Source organism: Orycteropus afer, unplaced genomic scaffold (assembly GCF_000298275.1).
Source record: "Orycteropus afer afer isolate SDZICR_OR568_19922 unplaced genomic scaffold, OryAfe1.0 scaffold00506, whole genome shotgun sequence".
Classification (NCBI taxonomy): Eukaryota; Metazoa; Chordata; class Mammalia; order Tubulidentata; family Orycteropodidae; genus Orycteropus; species Orycteropus afer.
Window position 1 is genome coordinate 1,569,598 of NW_006922093.1, and position 6,818 is coordinate 1,576,415.

Consider the following 6,818-nt stretch of genomic DNA (forward strand, 5'->3'; position numbering starts at 1 on the left):
ATCATATCTGTGATTTATTGGAATACGAATCCTTGCTCAGGAACACAACATCCAATTACAAAATTACTCCTAGGGGAGAATACAAGCTGTTTTATGTTGTGATTTCCAGGAACGCATTGTGGTGTGAAGTAGAAAACACGTACATCAATTGTATTTTCTTTTATTTATTTCAAAATCATCTCTGCCTGCAGTTTTTATCTTCTTTGTTCCAGTAGTCTAGAATTTAGTGAGTAAGCCAGCATTCTATCCTTCTTATACAGCTGTCCACTCAACCCTTGATCTGTTTTGTTGCCTTTTCCTGAAACTCCTCTGCTTTCATTAGATTTAATTAGTATCAGTTTCTAGTATCAGCAACTTCAGGTTGTTTTGTAAGACTTAAATGACCTCTGATGGCTTTAATGTAAATCCTGGTCATTAGTGCTCACATAGAGAAAAACTTTGCCTGAAAGTACTATGCTATACAGACATCAGCTGTCACATCTGTATTTTATCTCCATTCCCTTATTTTATTACAAAATGCTTAGAGCGGAAAGAAGAGTTCCAGAGATGAATAAGGGTTTTAAGAATAATTGTTAAGAGAGAAAACGTCAATGGTTTGGAAGGTAAACTGACCACTTCCCTGTACCCACATCCATCCAGGATCTATCTAGTTCTTATCCCACATCCTGAAGCTCAGCTCCACTCCTGCCCTGAAATGAGGACAGTCCCCATTGAAAATCAAATGAGCTCTGCATTCATTTCTTACCTGTTGTTGTGTACCTAGCAGCATCAAATCAAACATGTTTCCTTGGCCCATTAACTAGGCATTTGTATTTATTTTGTTGCTTTTGCTTATATTTTCACTTTTACACTTGGCACTAGTTTCCCATCATTTTGTCTAAAGTTGAGTCCTTGAGGAAACTTATTGCCCAGATAACCATTTTATTCTCCCCTAAATTTTACTGTTATTCTTGTTACTAAGTCCATGTTTTCTGCTACCAATCTTCCTTTTATGCAGAATGTCTGGGTCTTGAGCGTGGACTTCAAGCAATGATCTGAATACCCTGGTAGCGTGCTTGCCCTGCTCCCCTGCACCCAGCCCTACCAGAGCATTCCATTCTCTGTGATCTGCATTTATTCCTTTAAAACCCCATTTACCTCATTCTCCTACTGATACCCTGTGATCTAGCCAAACTAGAATATTGCTTAATTTCCTAAACCCCTCGCAATAGTCATCTGGGTGCTTTTGTTCATTCTGTTGCCTGTACTTGCAGTATTGTCTCATCTCTATCAGAATCCTATCTAGCTTTCAGGGCATATTCCAAATGCCTTGTCCATGATTTATTTCTTTTTTTTCAATCAGATGTGAACTCTTCAGCCTTTGAATTCACATATAGCTTGTTTTGGCCTCTCTTAACTGCACCTTTTCTTAAATTCTGTCTCATATATTGATATACAGTAAAACCCAGTGAAATCAAGAGGGGCTCAAAAAATTCATAAATGCTATAATGTTTAATTCAAACTCACTGTCATTGAGTTGATTCTGACTCATAGCAACCCCCATTGGGTTTTCGAGGTGGTAAATGTTTACGGAAGTAGATTGCTGGGTCTTCCTTTTGTGGAATGGCTGGTGGGTTTGAACCACCAACCTTCTGGTTTGCAGTCAAATACCTTAGGCACTATGCCACCAGAGATCTTTAAATGCTTAATTATTAGTGCACATTATTGGGAAAATAATAAATTAATTGTAAATTAGCCTGTGTAGCTAGCTGGTATGTAGTTCCCAGGGACTGACAACTAAAACCACTTTTTCTGACCTTGGCTATGGTTTTGTGCCACCTGGTGGTCAGGGCCCATAAAAGCGGAAATATCAGTGGGGATAATTCTGGGTCCTGTAGTTGTCTGGAACTTCCTGGATAGTTGGAGCAATTTGAGGAGTCTACTCTTGGGTTAGTGTCCTGTTTGTGAGCCTATGCCAGGGAACTCTGGCTTGGAGAACCTGGGAATACAGAGACATTCCCTTTGCCTTCTCATTTTCTGAAATTGAATTACTTGCCATCCTTTCCCTAGTCTTACCCTCCCCCCTTTACATTTACTGAGTCCTTTCCAGAAAAGACCTTTAAGTGTAACCACATTCTTCCCCCACTAGTTCAAGGAAAAACCTAGTCCACATGTATCAGTAAATTGACAATTATTGAACATTGTGATTTGCTTTACTGCCAAGGTACTTTTTCATAGAATTTTACTATATTGTAGGCTTCATTTGGGTAAGGGATTATCTTTATAATCCACTAGTAGGTAGCTCTGGGATAGAATTTGTGCTCAGTCATTTTTTAATCAGATTGAAGCTGGTACTGACTGAGCTCTCTAAGCAGGAGAGTTTATAGATGGTGGATTTTCTTAGGATGAAGTGTAAGAATAGAACGTGTCAAAGAAACACAAAACCACAGTTCATTTGCTGGTGTAGCAAAAACACCAAACATATTTGAGTGAGTCATATAAAAATTCTGAGGTTCAGGATTATTGTCTTTAAAATGTAGGTATTAATGCCTACCATACAAGGCATTTCACTGACAGATATTTATTGAGCACCTAGTATGTGTCAGAGGAGCTCTGGCAGAGTAGTGCTTAAGACATTTGACTGCTAATCAGAAGGTTGGTGGTTCAAACTCATCAGCCATTCCATGGAAGGAAGACTGGGCAATCTACTTCTGTAAAGATATACTGCCTCAGAAACCCAAAGGGGATCGCTGTGAGTTGGAATTGATTTGATGGCAGTGAGTTTGGTTTTCTTGATTATGTGTCAAGTGCTGGGCATTATAAACCCCTCAGGAGCTACATGGACTTGGTTCTACCACTCAAGGCATTTTGAATCTAAAATAAGATTATTTTATGCTTTAACTATTAAAATGCTAAAAGCCTAGTTTACATAAATATTATAACAATCCCTCTGAGTTCTAAAGACAACAAAAAGCAAAAAACAAACTGAAAAACCAAAGTCCTTGGAAGTTTCAGGAATGATCAATACAAGAGAATCTGTATTTACATTTTTTTTAACTGAGTCCCAATGGGAATTCTTCCAGCTAGAGGTAAACACAGGGCTTCTCTTAAGTGTATCTGGAATAGGCAATACCTTTATTACATGTTTTAAGGAGCAGTGAGGCACCTGCCTCAGATTCCCTGAAATAACTGCCTTATGTACCTGTTCTATTAGCTCAAACTCCCCCATCAGAAATACGTTTCTGCGGTGTGTAGGTCTATGTTTGAAGTCGCTGTAACTCCAAGGTTTGAAATTACAAACACTCCTCAGGGATAAAACACATCAACTTATTATCAGTTATGACTATAATTAGTTTCCTAGATTCTTTTCTTTATGGTATCTAGCTGAAATCACTGAGAAGCCAGCTGGTTATGTACTAAGTTCTGAGATAAAAACCATTTTTTCCCTAGAGAAACAGAAATCTTTTCCTCTTTTTACTCACTCTCTACTTTGTTGTTGTTATTTTTTCCTATCAGTAATTTCGACTATTCATGTCCTTATTTATATTTGAAGTATACTTGGTTGGAAATGGTAGTAGGAGACTTTTCCTTGTGGCCTTTCACTCCCTCCTGAAGTTATGGATAGAGAAAGGACGTTTAATGTGGCCAGTGTATCATTATTTGGTGTTAAACACAATGCAACATTTTGTAAAAGAAAAAAAAAATGTATATATCTGTATATGTGTGTTTGTATACTTATACAAGCACATACATGCATATATATATACCAAAAACCAAACCCATTTCTGTTGATTCCAACTCATAGTAATCATATAGGACAAACTGGAACTGCCCCATAATCTTTACAGAAGTAGACTGCCACATCCTTGTCCAAGTGGCTGGTAAGTTCGAACCAGTGCCTTTTCAAGTGCCAGTCAAGTGCCTTAACCAATGTGTCACTAGGACTCTTTTGTATATATGTACATGTCACCAAAAGCCAAACCAAATGCATTTCTGTTGAGTAGGTTCTGACTCCTAGTGAGCCCATATGCTACAGTGTAGAACTGGTCAGTAGGTTTTTCTCTTCTGAAACCCATCACCTGGCCCTGCTTCCATGTTGCTGCTGGGTGGTTCAAACCGATAAATAGTCGACCACAAACCATATATGTATATACATGCGTGTTTCTGTTTATATATATATACCCCTGCTTCCCACTTATTGACTATCTCATTATCCAGTGTTTCACATTTATGGCAATAATAAACAACCTGCTATCCAACTATTTTGCACATTAACAAGCAGAGGGTATGGCAGCAGTGGCTGTGGAGCATCCCAACTTTTGTGGAGGATCTCTGGGTGGTATCTGGGAAGCTGGTTCATGCTGCCCATGCCCTTCTCTCCCTCCTGCCAGCTACCATGTACAGCTGCCAGGCTGGGCCAGCCTTCTGTGTGGCCATGGCCTCCAGGCAGACAGGCAGGCAGCACTAATAGCACTAAGAGAGTATCTGTTGTGGGTTTCCAGCTCCTACATGGCCTTAAAGCCCTGTAGCTCAAAATTACTGTGGGATGGGAAGGGAGGAAAGAAGAGGTATCAGAGAGGGTATTTGGAAGAAATGCAGGCAAGTTTAATGGTGTGCCAGAGTGAGCTGAACTGGGCCTGAAGCCTCTGCCTTACTGGGGCTGAGTGTACAGCCAAGCTCCCAGCACCATCGCAGCAAGCCCTGAGCCTTGTTGACTCACTTGACCCAGAGAGCAGAGCAGGCTCCAGAATCGTGAATTCAGAGCTTGCAGGGGTGGGAGCCTTGGAGGTGGCTTAGTGAGGGAAGCGCTGACCCAGCAGAGGATGAAGGTGAAGTGGTTAAGCCGTAAACCCTCCCGTAACACCGCCTGGCTTTATCTAGCTTTGTCTCCTCCAAGCCTCATTCTCCACAGAGTAATAATCCATCACCGGACTCACCACAGTGCTGTGCACATCAGTCAGTCTTAAACTAAAAATAAACTAAACCTACTGTCATCGAGTCAATTCTGACTCATAGCAACCTTTTAGAATAGAATAGAACTGCCCCATAGAGTTTCCGAGGCCGTAAATCTTAACAGAAGCAAACTGCCTCATCTTTCTCCCATTGATCAGATGGTGAGTTTGAACCACTGACCTTTTGGTTAGCAGCCGAATGCTTTAATCTCTTTGCCACCAGAGCTCCTACTTAGCTGTTATTTCTGTGATCATGTTTTCTAAATTAAAAAAATAAATAAATAAAACCTGACAAAGGGATGGTCTGAAAATAGGGAAAAAAATCCTTCATTTTTGCATAATGACAATTTTCACCTAATGGCCTTGTCTTTGGAACCTAACTGTGTTGATAGGTAAGGAGCTGGTGCATACAGACATCACTTTTAGCTTGGGAGTGGGGATGAAGCAAGAGAAGAAAATATTAGTTCCTGGTACATACTTTATACTTACAAGCAAATTATAGGACTGGGATTCTTTCTTTATCTCTGTAACTCTCTGAATAGGAGCAAACTACCTTGAGATATTGAAGGTGCTACATGGAACCCGTGTGCTTGATCTCTGTGGTATTGCAACACTTAACTAATTGTGCCATAAAGTGGTGCTCAGAAGGCTCACTTAAGGGGAAGAGACGAGAGTTCAGGCACCGCTCAGGGTGTAAAATGATGAATTCTGGATGCTCATTTTCAACAGATGGACACGGAATTAAGAAGGCAGCCGTGGAAGGCAGCAGGTGGAGAAGGCAGCAGGAAAGCACTGCCACTTGCTGAAGCACTTGACATTAATTACACCTGTTGGAATTCTCCCCCAACCTTTTGTTTTCAAATATAATCACTGTGTGGCGAGAGGGGAGCAGAGAAAAGAAGCTGAGGATTTTAAATAGGAAATAGAACCCTTGTAATGTGAGGGCAAAGAGTAAAGGATAGGGACTTTTTTGGCTTCTGTCCTCCCAATATTCATGTATCTCAAATGGGAACCAGGGGCACTATTACCTACATTTGTCCAGATGATCTGAGGTTGAGTAAGACAATTGGAAAATTGAATGATTCACACTGTAAAAGCTGTGTTAAGTACAGCAGAAATTAAAATGTGCCTCTGTCTCTGAATAAATTTATATATATATGATTGAATCCTAACTTCCCACAAGCTGTGACCTTGTCCACTGGCCAGCCTACATCTTCTGCCACACTATGGCTTCTGCTGAGGCTGCATTCAAAATGAACTTCAACCATTGCTTAAACCTGCATGAGTGCTTCTTATCTTTGTTCATGCTGTTGTTCTTTTGTCTAAATACCCTTGTCTTTCTAGCAAATTTCTGATCATCGAGTGTCTATTCAAGGGCTATATCTGCAGAGAAGACTCTGATGATTAACTCAGGCAGATGAGCCTTCAGTCTCCTCAAAGTCATTGCACCTTTTACATTAATCTGTTAAGTGTTTATCACCTTGCAGTGTTCTCTGGCTGTCTCTGACCTGGGCTGTGAACTCTATAAGGAGAGTTCCATTTATTCTCATCTGTAAGTTCCCTCCTTCCCTCCTGGCTCTTTGTCTCAGAATTAATAGTGCCTGAATAAATGTGATTTGAATAAACAATGGATCTCCTTCACCTGGAGGTTGAGGCCTAACATTACCAAATAATTTTAACTTTATCTTAATATCTTCTGAAAAAATAAGTTATAGCTTTAGACGTTATCAGTTTTCATATTTTGCTTACTTTTCAATGAGGCTCCATGACTACTCTATTAGAAAGATAGCAACCCTCCTTCTCCCCGTTACCTTATAGTTCTATGCATGGGCATGGTGGGGATTTTGCTAATTATGTTATGAAATGATGTGAAGTAGAGCATATATA